At 42.9% G+C, this 15,402-nt stretch overlaps 1 protein-coding gene and 1 non-coding gene across 8 annotated transcripts in view; one reads left to right on the top strand and one right to left on the bottom strand.

Annotated features, from left to right (window-relative positions):
- Window positions 1–15,402, bottom strand: part of ARHGEF10 (Rho guanine nucleotide exchange factor 10) — a 202,501-nt gene that overhangs the window by 166,635 nt on the left and 20,464 nt on the right. The gene's annotated exons all lie outside the window — the stretch shown is intronic.
- LOC142455672 (U4 spliceosomal RNA) lies at window positions 1,132–1,272 on the top strand. The gene has a single exon (XR_012785826.1). It is a non-coding gene; the product is annotated as a U4 spliceosomal RNA (small nuclear RNA).

The following is a 15,402-nucleotide window of genomic DNA, read 5'->3' as shown; positions in this document are numbered from 1 at the left end:
TTAATACAGCTCCTCATGCTGTGGTGACCCCCCAACCACAAAATTATTTCGTTGCTACTTCATAACTGTAAGTTTGCTGCTGTTAGGAATTGGGCAACCCGTATGAAAGGGTCGTCGATCCTAAAGGGGTCGCGACCCACAGGTTGAGAACCGCTGCTATAGGACAAAGTATAAGTGCCCCTGTGGGCTTCCAAGACTCTCAGACTTTGCTGTTGTTGCTAGATGCCATCGATTCCAACCCATATCTACCCTATGCACGCCAGAACAAAACCCTGCCGGTCCGCTTCCCTCCTCACCGCTGTTCTGATGCCTGCGTCCATTGTTGCAGCCACGGCGTCAAAACATCTTGTCCAGAGGCTTCCTTTTTAAGAGGCCTCTCTCCTTTACCAAACATGATGTCGTTCTCCAGGGACTGGTCTCTCCTGACATGGTAAGATTATGTAAGATAAGTCTCACCATCCTTGCCTCTGAGGAGCACTCTGGCCATACTTCATGCAAGACACAATTCAAATGCACTGCATCTTCTTCAATGATCAGAAAGAGAAATTTAAATCATGAAGTGAAATGCTGTCTGTGATAGGATCCAATCAGTACACTATTATTCAAATGTATGCAACACCCACAAAAGCTAGTGATGAAGAAATTGCAGAATTCTGATGATTTCAGTCTGAAATTGATCAAACATTCAATCAAGATGCATTAGTAATTATTGGTGATTGGAATGCAAACAGACACAAAAAAGGAAGGAGCTGTACTTGGAAAATATGGGCTTGGTGAAAGAAGCGTCAAAAAATTTTACAAGACCATTGACATGTTCATAGAAAATACCTTTTTCAACAACACAAAAGATGACTACGCATATGTACTTTTTCAGATGGAATATACAGAAATAAAATTGACTACATCTAGGAGAAGAGATGATGGAGAATATAAATTCATTATCAGTTCAAGCTGTACTAAAAGCATTAGCCAAAAACTCGGCTCCAAGGATCGATGAAATATCAACTGAAATGTTTCAACAAGCACTGGAAGCACTCACTCACCCCTGCCAGGAAATTTGGAAGACAGCTACTTGGCTAACTGACTGGAAGAGCTCCATATTTGTAGCCATTCCAAACAAAGTTGATCCCTAGCTTTGCGCAGTGGCAATATCGTAGGCAGTGAGGTTTATCCAAGGGACGATTATTGATAATTGAAAACTTTTCCCAAACACAGTGGATCCCACTGAATGCTCAGATTATAGAGCAATATTATTGATATCACCTACAAGTAAAATCTTATTGAAGATCATCAAACAATAGTTGCATCAGTATATTGACAGGGAGCTGCCAGAGATTTAGGCTGGATTCAGAAAACAAAACAGAACAAGAAGTACCACTGCCCATGGCAGATGGATGTTGGCTGAAAAGAAGAATCCCAGAAAGATGTTTACTTGCTGTTTATTGACTGTTCCAAGGCATTCAACTGTGTGGATCATAACAAACTAGGATAACCTGAAAAGAGAATTCCAGAATACTTCCACTCATGTGGAACTAATACCTGGATCAAATGGCAGTTGTGTGAACAGAACAAGTTAATATTGTATGGTTTAAAATCAGGAAAGGTGTGCATCAAGGTTGTGTTCTCTCACTGTGCTTACTCAATTTCTATGCTGAGAAAATCATCAGAGAAGCTAGCTTATATGAAAAAGAATGTGGCGTCAAGACTGGCGGAAGGTTTATTAACAATGTCATATGCAATCTGCAATGTCACCTGCAGATGATACAATCTTGCTTGCTGAAAATGACGAGGACCTGAAGCACTTGCTGGTGCACAAAATCTAGGATTGCAATCTTCAGAATGGACTACAACTCAATGTAAAGAAAACCAAAATCTTCACAACTGGACCAAGAGTAACATCATGGTAAGTGGAGACAAGGTGGAAGTTGTCAAGGATTGTTCTTGCCTGCATCCATACTCAATGCTCATGGAAGGACCACAGAGATCCAAGGACGAATTGTATGTAGTCAGGTAAATCTGCTGCACGAGACCTCTAAGTGTTGAAACGCAAGGATGTTGCTTTGAGGACTAAGGTGTGCCTTATTTTCACTTGCTTCATATGCACATGAAGTCAGGCACTGAATGAGGGGGACCTAAACAGAATCAGGGCATCTGAACTGCGGTGCTGGCAAAGAAAACTGAAAGCCCCATGACCTGAGGTCAGAGTGCCCCGTAGAGGCAAGGTGGGCAAGACTTGCCTTGTAAACCGTGGACAAGTTGTCAGGAGAGACCAGTCCCTGGAGAAGGACATCACGCTTGGTAAAGTGGAGGGGCTTTGAAAAAGAGGAAAACCCTTGACAAGATGGATTGGCACATGGCTGCAACAATGGGTCAGGCATAGGAACAACCGTGAGTAGGACACAGGCCGGGCGGTGTTTCATTCTGTTGTGCTTTGGGTCACTATGGGCTGGAAATGACTCAGGGGCACCTAACAACCACCACCGCCACCACAAGCAGTTCACCATTGCAGGTACGTTACTTAGAAAGAGACAGGTAAGTGCTGCAAGTGTTCCGGAAGTGTCATCGAGTGTCAAGGACCCGCACACTACAGACACTTACATCCTGTTTAACAAGCAGAAAGGGAAGGAAAAGGGAATATGGCATTCTTACTAACAGATTCTCTTTCTCACACAATAAGGCTGAGGAAGAATACATTAAAAATCAAATGAAAAATTTAAAAGAATAATGAAAAACAAAAAAAAATATTTTTTATCTAAGAAATTTGTGCAGCCTTATTCTGATGGCTGAAATACAAACCTCGATGAACAAGTGTAACTATTTTATTCTTGCATGATAACTAAGTTGATTCAGGAAAAGAAATTTCACTCATGAGAGCATGTATGATTCCACAACAGAACATAATAAACTGTGTATTTCCCAATGTTGACACTGCTTTAAGCATATTCCTAACTTTAATGATGACCAACTGTATAACAGAACACTGATTTCATTGCCAAATAGACTCAAAAGCCCCAGAATGACTGGATTCACTTAATATACATGGAAGTAAATATTACACAGCACTTTAACTGTGAATTTGTAAGAAAGAGATATTTTTATTTTTGTTGTTTTTATTTTTTAAAACATTTTATTAGGGGCTCATACAACTCTTATCACAATCCATGCATATACATACATCAATTGTATAAAGCATATCTGTACATTCTTTGCCCTAATCATATTCTTTCTTTCTTTTTCTTCTTTTCTTTTTTAACATTTTATTAGGGGCTCATACAACTCTTATCTCAATCCACACATATACATACATCAATTGTATAAAGCACATCCATACATTCTTTGCCCTAACCACTCTCAAAGCATTTGCTCTCCACTTAAGCCCTCTGCATCAGGTCCTCTTTTTCTTTTTCCCCTCCCTCCCTGCTCCCACCTCCCTCATGAGCCCTTGGTAATTTATACATTGTTATTTTGTCATATCTTGCCCTATCCGGAGTCTCCCTTCCCCCACTTCTCTGCCGTCCATCTCCCAGGGAGGAGGTCACATGTGGATCCTTTTAATCAGTTCCCCCTCTCCAACCCACTCACCCTCCACTCTCCCAGCCTCGCCCCTCACACCACTGGTCCTGAAGGTATCGTCCACCCTGGATTCCCTGTGCCTCCAGCTCCCATATGCACCAGTGTACAATCTCTGCCCTATCCAGTCCTGCAAGGTAGAATTCAGATGATGGTAGTTGGGGGAGGAAGCATCCAGGATCTGGGGGAAAGCTGTGTTCTTCGTCGGTACTACATCACACCCTGACTGACCCGTCTCCTCTCCTAAACACCTCTGTGAGGGGATTTCCAGTGGTCGACACTTGGGCCTCGGGTCTCCACTCTGCTCTTCCCCCTTCATTCACTATGGTACACACACACACACACACACACACACACACACATATATATTGAAAGAGATGTTTTTAATTATAGCATGTTAGAGAGTAAAGATTTGTCTAAAAGTCAAATATAGTAATTTGTTGTAACACTGCTTTTCTGATCATTAAATTTTACTTCATAATGTCTTTTCATTTGTTCATTTTTACTGGAGAATTTTTTTAAGAAAAGAAACATCAAATTGAATTAAGAACCATTCAAAGCAAAATTGGTCAGCGTCAATTTTTCGTTTTAAGTGATCTGCTAACTACTGACTCATTTTCTCTGTTGTAGAACCTGTGAAATGTTCCTGTACAATGTCCTACGTGCACATGGAACTCAGCATCAGTGACTCCAAGGAGCTGTACTTCTGTACTTCTGGCTGTACTTCTTCCAAGACACGTTTATTTGTTCTATGGGAAGCTCGTGGCACTTTCCATATTCTTTGCCAGCACCATAATTCAAATGCTTCAATTCTTCTGTGATCTTCCTTATTCAATAGACTACATTCGCATGCACAGGGAGGTGATTGAAGACGCCATGGGTTAAGTCAGGCACCCCTTAGTCCTCAAAGTATCCTCCGGGCTTCTCAACACTTTAAAGAGGTCTTATGCCGCAGATTTGCCCAATGCAATGCATCACTGGAGCTCTTAATTGCTGCTTTGGTGAGCATTGATTGTGGATCCAAACTAAACAAAATCCTTGACAACTTCAAACTTTTCCCCATTTATCATGATGCTACCGACTGATGCAGTTGTAGGATTTTGGTCTTCTATTTAGATAGAATATAGAAATTTCATTTCCAAACAATTTAAGACAGGTATTCTTAGACTTTACAGAGCATTCGTGGTCTGTGAGAAGATGGTTTCCATGTGATGCTTTATATCCTCACCATGCACAAGGCACGCGGCTATCTGCCCCTTTTCAATTGATGAAGAGACTAAACTCAAAGAAGTTGCCCAAAGCTCACATCAGACTGAAATGACGTTCTTGGGCTTTAGGGAAAAGCAAAACGTTTCTTGGAGATCATTCGTACACATTATGTATTCATGGGATGCATACATACGAGAGTGTGTATGTTTTCAAAGAGCCCTGATTACATTTCAACCTAACTGCATCCACCGTAATCATCTTTCCAGTTCTGTCTGACAAATATCCGTTCCCATCCCTGGACTATGGACAGCGGGGATTCAACAGAGACTCAATCCATGTGCGGCCTCTGCAAACGGAGTTGGGGCTCCCAGTGTTGTCCGTAGGCTTCTGCCAACCGCAAGCTTCAGAGGCTTCACTGTGAAGCTTTAACAGCTTCCTCAAACCAGAAGCTTAATTTTACAAGCTCTGATAGCATTCTCTCATTAAGATTTGGATTTTATTGTTTAAAATCTTTGGATCACACAAGCTGATGTGCTTCTTCTGTGTGGGCATGATGGACACTTCACTTAGATGGCTGCATATTTTCAAATAAGGCTTTAAAAATCAGACACCTTTCTTTCTGATAGCCAGGCCCATCTAGTTTCTTCACCACACTTGCTGTCGCACCCATATCTTCGGTGACCTCCCATGAGGGCGAGGATAGAGGAGAGCCATGTCATAAGAACGAACTGTTCTGAGATTAGGGCTCTGATTAAATAAGAAGGCTAGTTAGCTTCTGCAGGGATTTTGTTTAATAAATTCAAACACTCTGTCATGCTACATGAATGTCTAATATCCACAAGGCCTTTTGTGTCTTAACAGAACTGCATTTTCTAAATTGTACTATTTGATCATTTTATAACATTTTCCTACCACATTATACGAACTACATTTATGTTACCTAAAATAATACAAAAATTGAATCAAATTTTCCCATTCATAATATTGGGACAAATTTTTAAAAGAAAAGTCCACTTGTGCTGCACTCTAACGCAAGATTCTATTGAATAAGCACAACTAACTGTTATAAAAAACTCCAAACTCCAAAGCTGACTGTCAAGTTGGCACTAATTCACAGAAAATCCATGTGCATCGGAGTAGAAGTGCGCTCCACAGAGCTTTACGTGGTTAATACTGTGGAAGAAGATTTCCAGGTGGATTCAAATCTACAAGTTAGAGCTGGGCACCTTAGCCATCCGCACCAGCCAAGGCCCCACCTCCTTTGTCAACCCAAGACTCGATGACATTTGGTCAATTTGCACTCCTGGTGGCCCTACTAAGGCTCTGAGTCTGCACATCTTCACGGCAGAGCCTACTTTCCCCTGAGGAACAGCTGGTGGTTTGGAATGCCTGCATTGCAGTTAACAGCCAACAGCTAACTCGCTTCACCACCACCCACTCTAATACATCAAACCAAAATCCAAAACTGTTTCCCTGGAGTCAATTCTGATTTGTAGAGATGCTGTAAACCCTTCCATAAGCAGAAAGCCTCTTCTTTCTTCCTGGAAGCAATTGGTGGGTTTGAACCCCAGATTTCACAAAGAGTCTAAACACTTACCCAATAATGTCACCAGTGAAATGTCAGAAACTATTCTAAGTTCTTTACATAGTTAACCTTGGTAACCACGAATATCTGAAACCACCAGCCGCCCTGCTGGAGAAAGATGATATTCTCCACTCTCAAAGAGTTATACTTCTTGGGAACCACAGGGGCCGTTCTGACCTGTCCTATATGGTCAGTAGGGACCCGCATTAACCAGATGTCCATGAGTTTGTTTTTTGTGGTTGTTTTAACAAGCTCATTACTATTCCCATTTCATTGATAAGGAAACTGAGGCACAAGAAGGTTACATAACAAACTCCTGGATGGGCAGCTAGTAAGTGACACGATTGGGATCTAAAACTATATATTCTGCTTCCACACGTGTTCTAGAACTTTTTGTTTTTCAAAGTTAAAGTTCTTGAAAAGCTGCATTCTTAAGAAACAAACTTGCTAGAATCTTTTTTTTTTCCTCTTTTTTAAGAATGTGTTGCCTGAGGCTGCAGACAGGCTTTGGGCCTCAGTTCATACCTTCCCTCAATACAAGAACACTTTGTTCTAACAAATTGGCATTTTGTTATTCCCTACACCCCCAAGCCCCCACCCAACACACACACACAAACACAATTTCTGAAGACACAATAGATGCATAAGCAGATGTGGTGAAGACAGAGGATGGTGCCCAGCTACTAAAAGATATAGCATCTGGGGTCTTAAAGGTTTGAAGCTAAACAAACGGCCATCCAACAATAAAGCAACAAGGCCACACGGAAGAAGCACGCCAGCCAGTGTGATCATGAGGTGTCATGGGGACCAGGTAGTGGGCATCAGAAGATTCACAGCAAACAATAAACACACAAACAAAAATATTTTGGTGAGAATGAGGGAGGTTGGAGTGGAGATCCAGAGTCCATCTGTAGAGAATGGAACATCTCCCCACAGAGGGGTCACAGGGAGTGGAGTAGTCAATCAGGGTGTGGTAGAGCACTAATGGGTCACACAATATATCTCTGTTCCCTTGAGGTCCCTTCACGCCCCCTCCCCACTCTCATGACCCCAGTGCTGCTTCCCACTCTGGACTAGATGGGAGCATGTACATAGGAATAGGCAAGAGAAAAAACTCACAACACATGGAACCCAGGAACAGGAATGGGGATAGAGATGCCAAAAGGGTAAGGAGGAAGGAGAGGGAGAGGTGGAGAGGGAGGGGGGCAATGAACACAATGAATGGCAGATAACCACACACCCCCTCCAGGGGGAAGAAAACAGAAACCAGAGGGGAAGGGAGAGAGCAGTCGGTGTGATATATGAAAAATAATAATCTATAATCTATCAAGGGACCACAATGGTGGGGGAGGTGGGGAGAGGAGCTGATCCCAAGAGTTCAATGGAAAGTAAATGTCTAGAAAAGAATGATGGCAATATACGTATGACTATGTAAGATACAATTGATGTGTGGATTGTAACAAGAGTTGTAAGAGCTCCCAATATAATGATCTACAAAAAAGGGTTACTTGTTGTTGTTGTTGTTGTTGTTAGCTGCCACCGAGTTAGTTCCATCCCATAGTAACACGATGCACAACAGAGTGAAACACTGCCCAATCCTGCACCATTCTCTCAATTGTACGTAATCATGAGCCCATTGCTGCAGCCGCTGTGTCAACATCTCATTGAGGGCCTGCCTCCTGTCCACTGCCCCTCTACTTTACAAGCATGGGGTCCTTTTCTCCTGGAACTGGTCTCTCCTGAGGATATGTCCACTGTGTGTGAGACGGTCTCACCACCCTTGGCTCTAACGAGCACTCTGGCTATACTTCCAAGACAGGTCTCTTTGTTCTTGTGGCAGTCGTGGTACTTAAAATACCCTCATCCAGCACCATAATTCAAACTCGTGGGTTTTTCTTCAGTCTTCCTTTTTCAGTGTCCAACTTTCACATGCATAGGAGGCCACTGAAAATGTCATGGCTTGTGTCAGCACACCTTAGTCCTCAAAGTAGCATCCTTGCTGTTCAACACTTCAAAGAGGTCGTGTGCAGCAGATGGACCTAATGCAATGCGTCCTTTAACCTCTTAACTGCTGCTTCCAAGAGCACTGATCGTGGATCCAAAATTCTTGACAACTTCAATCCTTTCTGCATGTATCATGTTACCTATTGATTCGGCTGTGGGGATTTGGGTCTTCTTTACACTGAGTTGCCATCCACACTGAAGGTTTCATTCCTTGACGTTCATCAGCAAGTGCTTCAAGTCCTCCTCACTTTCAGCAAACAAAGTGTGTCATTGAAGGTTGTTAATAAACCTTCCTCTAATCCTGCTGCTGAGTTCTTCTTTATATCATCCAGAATCTCAGGTGGTTTGTTCAGCATACAGACTGAGTCAATATGGTAAGAAGATGTAAGCCTGATGCCCATCTTTCCTCATTTGGAGCCATGCAGTATTCCCTTGTTCTGTTAACAGAACTGCCTCGTGGTCCATGTATAAGTTGCATACCAGCCCAATGAAGTGTTCTGGGATTCACATTCTTCCCAAGGCTAGCCACAATACAGAAGTCTATACTCGTATGTCTGCATTTCATAAATTCATCCCTACTTCTCCACCTTTGGGGCAGTGCATTGAGCATTTGATTGTTAAAAGTAAGGTCAGTAGTTGAAACCCCCAGATGCTGCAAGGAAAACAGATTCGGCTGTCTGCTCGTATAAATATTTACAGTCTCAAAAGCCCACAGGCACAGTCTTTCTCTGGACTTTAGGGTTGCTATGAACTGCAACCCTAAAGTTGCATTGACTCAATGGTGGTAGGTGTGGGTTTGTTCATATATTTTGGGAACTACTTCCCATGATTCTAGGTCCAACTAGGAACTGATTGTTTTCCTCAGTCATTTTCTAATAGTATCAATCGACATTCACTACAGCTCTCCCTTGTTTATGGAAGGATTCTGCAGAGGGCATTTTCTAAGGTGGAACTAGAGTTCTCGTGTACCTGCCCTGGTGGAGTGAAAATGACCCTGAGGGCCAAGCAGAGGATCCACTTTCAAAACACTGTCTTCAGATGGCCATGACCCATGAGATAATGCCAGTGTGGGCTGCTGGGCTTTATTCTATTATTGCCGTCACTTTCCAATTTAAGCATCTTAATGAAAGATTGCATTGTGCACTGGGATTGTGGTTTCAAACAAAAACATGACACAGTCAAAGAAAAGCATTGAGCACTGAAGGATTGTTTCATTATATGTATATTTAGAACTTTGGATTTCATCTGACAAAATTATCATAGAAAGGACAGTGGGAAAGTCAACTTCCCAAAATGCTTTTTTATAGCAACAAAATTATGGAAATATACCAACCAGAACCTTGATCTTGTAGACCTTGTAGGCCTCTCTCACCATCTATCTACATTGGCTGGGAGAATACAGAGAGCAGTTGTTCTGCAAGAATGCTGTGAGGCAGACAGGAAGAATTCAAACACACAAAGCTGGTTCTTGAGGGAGGGAAACCAGACATTCACGTCAAGCTTGCTCTACACCGTGAGAAGTACAAACAGATGGGCTAGTCGCTTAGACTCAGAAGGTAGTCTGTCTAGATTCTTCTCCAGTTAGCTGGCTGGACAAAGTTCTAAAGCTCTCTGTGGAGTGGTGTCCTCATCTGTTGAATTCAGATGACAAAAAGAGTAGTTATCTGATTGGGTTATTGGGTGGCTTAAATGTATGGCATTTTAGAAATTGACTCCAAAAAACAAACAAACCCTCCAACCCCCCTGCCAAGTCAATTCCAACTCAAAGTGCTTAGTGTAGAAGTATGCCATAGAACGCATTAGTCTCGCAATTACTTATTTCGTTCTCAATTATTCTATGTACATGTACCTCATGTGTAGTAGACACTATAGTTGACTTCCCAATATCCACTCCACCTTCCTCCACTGTTAAGTGGTAGTTCTGGGAAGGTGGAAAGGCTATGAGGGGAGGCAGTTCTAACCCTGGCTCTGGCTCTAGCCCATGGTGAATCTACAGGACCACCGTCAGGGGGTTCACTTGCCACAGGGAGAGCTAAACCTCGCAGCACCGATCACTCCCTGGATAAAGGGATTGGTTCAGGATATCCTGAGGTCACCCAGCGCAAGCCAATGAGGCTGAACAAATGGTTTCATTCCACACCTGAGGAGGAAGTGCCTACAGGAAAGAATGGGGGACATCAGGAAAACAGACCCGAGAAGAGTGAGCTGAAGCTGACTGCGCACATTGATACATAAACCTGTAAACAGGAAGAATGGAAAGAACACATCTTATGGGACAAGTCCTGTGGACTGCGCTCAAAATTAAATCAAACAAACTCCATGGCAAACCAAGCATGTCATACCTTTCCCCTTAACATTTGTGGAGACGCTTAAGTAGATATAAAGTTTGGAGGGGAAAGAAAATCAGCATATTCTCTATGCCTTCTAGGGAACCCACCTGTTTGGGATTTCTCTGATTTGTATTTGTACTGTGTGATGATCTGGGTTTTCCCACCAAGGGCCACACAGAAGAGTGAATGGAGTGACTGTCACTTTGCATCAAAGTGCGGCCATGCGACCAGCAGTCCAGTACTTAGGAGCCACAAGGTAGGCATGTCACTGCATTTGCATGTTCCCTGGTTGCATTTACACTGCATTTGCATGTCACTGCATTTGCATGTTCCCTGGTTGCATTTCGCTCTGTTCACAATTAGCCGGAGACCATTTCCTTGCAAGCCTCCCACTGCCCAGTCCCCACTCCCACAGAAGAAAACTATTAAAATAGAAGCACATGTGTTGTCTAAGAACTGATACTAGGAAACAGTAACCAGCAATTGCGCTTCTCTTTTCCAAATAACCAATCAGACTGAATAAAACAACTTAAAGTGCGAGAGGTCTTCCTCTAATCCTGCGTGAGCTGGGACCTACGGTGTGCCTTGATCAGCTTTTCTCTGCTACTTGTTCTGGTGTGGATGATAAAGCCAGTTCTGCGGCTTTCCACGTTGTCCCCCTTGGCGTTTATGCTGCACACACCAGTGACTCGGGCTGTCTGTGCCCTTACACTTGAAGATGTCCAGCCTTCTCGGGTTGCTATGAGTCCGAATTGCCATCACGGCAGTTGAGTTGGTTTAGAGTTTTGGTGCCCTTGCCGCAGATCTTTGTGACGTACTCTTTTCTGCACACAGCTTTTACTCAACTTTTCTCACCTGCGAGTTATAGTCCCATTCCCTTCCCTTTTTCTCTCTCTCCCTTCTAACTGACCTATCTGCACCTCTTCCCAAATCTCAGTATTGGCCTCTGTTCTTCTGTGCTTGCTCTGCTCTTGCTCCGAACAACCGCACAAAGAATGCTCTCTTGAGAAACACGACATTGTCCTCATGGAAATAATAACAGAATTATTGAAGTGGAGTTTCATCAAGAATAGTGCCAGCATAGTGGGATGCCTTCGTGTGGACAGTCAGACCTTCCCACAGCCACCACAGCCAACTAGAGCGTTATTCAAGGCACCCTGCGTTTACGACCGGCATGCTCCGACGATGCCATCATAAATCGGTTCTGACCTAAGTTGAATGCCTCTTTTTTGTTTTCATTTTTATCGTCAGTATCATTGTAAGCCTGCATCTTTGTCTCAGCAAATTCCATGCGGTAGCACTTTATGTATTACTAACAAAAACATGTACCAAAAAAATAACACATGCAAAACCCATGGTGGTCATAAGTAGGGTTTGTGGTACCTTGAAGAATCACTAAGTCAGGACTACCTGTATTGATGACGGGGTAAGGATGCAAAGCAATGATAGGGAGTGGGCATCCACAGGCTGGCAGTAGGAAAGAGAAATTGGCTGGGGACTTTAGCTTCATTGTTAAGTTTGAGGAAATGAATCACAAATATGGGGATGAGTTACCTATGTCTGCTGACTTTGAAAGGAAAATAAATGAACTGTACCCACACAGACCTCACCAACTGTTCCCAGTCCACTCCAGCAACCTCATCTCCCTACCCTCTGCTATGGCACACCGTGGTCTGTGCTCACTGGTCTTTGTATTCCACAAAACATCCCAAGCCCATTCTCATTTCTTGCTGTGGATTACACTGTGTCCCCTAAAAAGACATATTGAAGTCCTACTTCTGAACTTGAGCAGCGACTAGAAAGTTAAAGAAGGACATGGAGGAATCTCTCAGAATGCCAGGAAGGAATGAGCACTGCCAATACACTCATGTAGCCTTCCGAGACAACGCTTTCCTTAGAAGCCACTCATTTGCTGCATTTTGTTACTGCCGCCGAAGAAACTAAACCACCACCGCCCACGGGCCTTTGTACTCCCTGGCACCTCAACCCAGGCCACTCTCCTCTGGCCTCTTTCTCATGGGTCAAGCCTCAGCTCAAAGGCCCAGTGTCAGCGAGATCTCCTCTGACCATTCTATCTAAAATACGCCTCCTTCCTCAGCAGTACCCTATCACAGCACCTTATTGATTTCCTCCAAAACATGTGTCGCCTTCTGAAATGATGTTGTTTATGTCTGTCTGCCTGTTCATTGTTAAGTCTTCCCCCACCGGAATCTACACTCCATGAGGAAAAGGACCACGTCAGATTTGTTCAGGCCAGAAATACAAAATTGAGGATGGAAAACAGTGACACTGGTCAGGCATTCAACTCCTAGCAGACTGCCTCATCTTTATCCTACAGAGTGGCTAGTGGGTTTGAACTGCCAACTTTTTAGATAATAGCCCAATGCTTAGCCCACTGGACCATCCACATTCCTTGGAGAGAATGAGCAGTGGGAATTTCATTCTCCTCCACCGTGTACCCCCGCCCCCTGTCCACTGAGGAGTAAGTTTGATACAAGCTGACGATTCATTGCTGGAGGCTTCTTTGATATTGCTGTGTTGCTTTTATTAAACCTTCCATTGATAAATACTTCATGCATGATACTATTCAGTGGCTTTAATCAATTTAAAAGGCTTGTGCATTCATTAACACCATCAATTTTATATCTTTTTTTCATTCTTTTTTTAAAAATGTTTTTATTGGGGCTTTTTTCATTCTTATATCCATTGTTATTAGCTCCCCATTTCCCCCCACCTCCCCCTGTAATAACCCTAAGGATCCATTAATCTAGTTACTGACTCTACAGATTTACCTATCCTGGATTTAACATAAAGAAAGTCATACATAAAGAAGCCCATCAGCAACAACAAAATGAAACACAGTTAAACTTTAATCCCAAATAAAAGCAGAAAATAATAAAAAATTTTAAATGGATCAAAAGGGAATTATGGTAGTTAGGTTTAATGTGCCAACTAGGCTTCCATAGGAATATGGTGTGGGCAGTTTAATCAGGTCACAGCTTGATTGGAGGGAGGGTGATGATATAAATAGCTTTCCAAGGCCAGCCCCCTTCCCTTTCTCCTGGTGACTGGACCAGTGCTCTGCTGCCATAGCTCATCCTTTTTCTCAGCTATGTGCTGCTGCGCTATTGTGGGCCCAGCCAACCGTGGATCGTGTGGCCTTGCCTGTGCATCACCGGAGCTGAGATTCATCAAGACCTGCTTCACCAGCCCTCAGTCCACTTCAGCGGACCGCTTCACTACGCTCCTGCCTACTGGCCTCTGCTACTCCTAAACTTCTCATCTTCCTGCTGTTTGCTGCCCGACCCCGCTTGTCTTGCCTGAGGGCAGACTCTTCTGTCTGCTTCCTTGACCTTGGACCAGCAGTTCATGTGACCTGAAGGACCTTCAGTATATTAACTGTCCACAAAACTGTACTGTTGTGTGGGCCAATTAGCTGTGATATTCCTTCTTGCTATATAAGTGTCCTAGTTTTGTTTCTCTAGAGAACCCTGCCTAACACAGAAATCCAAATGGTAAGGTGTTAAATTTTAAGCTAACTATATATCAGTAATCAGTTTTATAATGCATTCTGTCTGAAGGTAAAACCATCTGAATATCTGGCTGGTGGCCCAATAGAGTTCAATGGAGACTTAATCCATGTGGGAAATCAGCAAATGGGTCTGGGCTTTCACTGTCATCCACAGCCTTCTGCAAACTGGGTGCTCAGAATTTAGGCACTAATGCAATTCCTTCCTTCTGACTTCTTATTTAGAATCATTACTTCACACAGCACGGTGTGCTTCATCTGTTTGGATTTAGCTGAAACCTTGCTTAGACGACAGTTTGTTTTAAGGCAAGTCTTTTAGACCCCACACAATATTCTTTCTGATAGCAAGATTCCATCTGATTTCTTCACCATAATTTGTTCGAGCTTCAATGATCACTTCATGAGGATAAGCTTCATGGTAACAACTGTTCTCAGAGAAAAGCTACCGATCTGGGCTACCAACACAGATGATTTCTTACTCCTGACGGGAGTTGAACCCATGGATTAAAGTTCTGAAAGGCAATTGCAACATATGTCACCACACCTTCCAGTAAAATCTTATAAATATCCACAACCTGCTGCACTGCAGCCAATGAACTGAGCCAGGAATACTCTGTAGGCATGTGGACCTTGGAATGGGATTCTACAAAAAGTCTTCTGATTATCTCTGCCCAGAAATGAAGAGTCGAACATCACATTTTAGGCATGAAACAGCTCTGGCGGCCCATACAGGTGGCTTTTCTCTGAGAAACAGTAGTTGAAATCAGCAATCAGACTGAGTTCATGATCTTGTCTGCTTAGTTGTCAGTATGATCTGCAAGGGATTTAATGTTTTCACCTGTAAACTGTGTGAATGGTGTTTACCTCGGGGTTGTTGGGCCGAGTACAGCGAACCTGCCACACTTGTGGTTAATATATGCTCTTGTGGTTCAGAAAAAAAAAACCACCCCCGTTCTTAAATTAGGGATGACGATTAATTGGGAGCTCAAAATCCATTCATACACTAACATTTCTATATGTCCTGGACCTCTTAAGAGGCATCTTCAGGTTCCTGAGAAATAATATAGGTAAGTCGCCGGGGACCCTTAGTATTTCTAATAATAGTTTCATAAATATAGGCAATAGGAGAACTTAAAATATTAATGAGAAAAAGAAACTATATATAGAAAAATTTA

This window comes from Tenrec ecaudatus, chromosome 8 (assembly GCF_050624435.1).
Source record: "Tenrec ecaudatus isolate mTenEca1 chromosome 8, mTenEca1.hap1, whole genome shotgun sequence".
In the NCBI taxonomy this organism is placed as follows: domain Eukaryota; kingdom Metazoa; phylum Chordata; class Mammalia; order Afrosoricida; family Tenrecidae; genus Tenrec; species Tenrec ecaudatus.
Note: the sequence above shows the minus strand (reverse complement) of the source record. Positions and strands in the feature narration are given on the sequence as shown.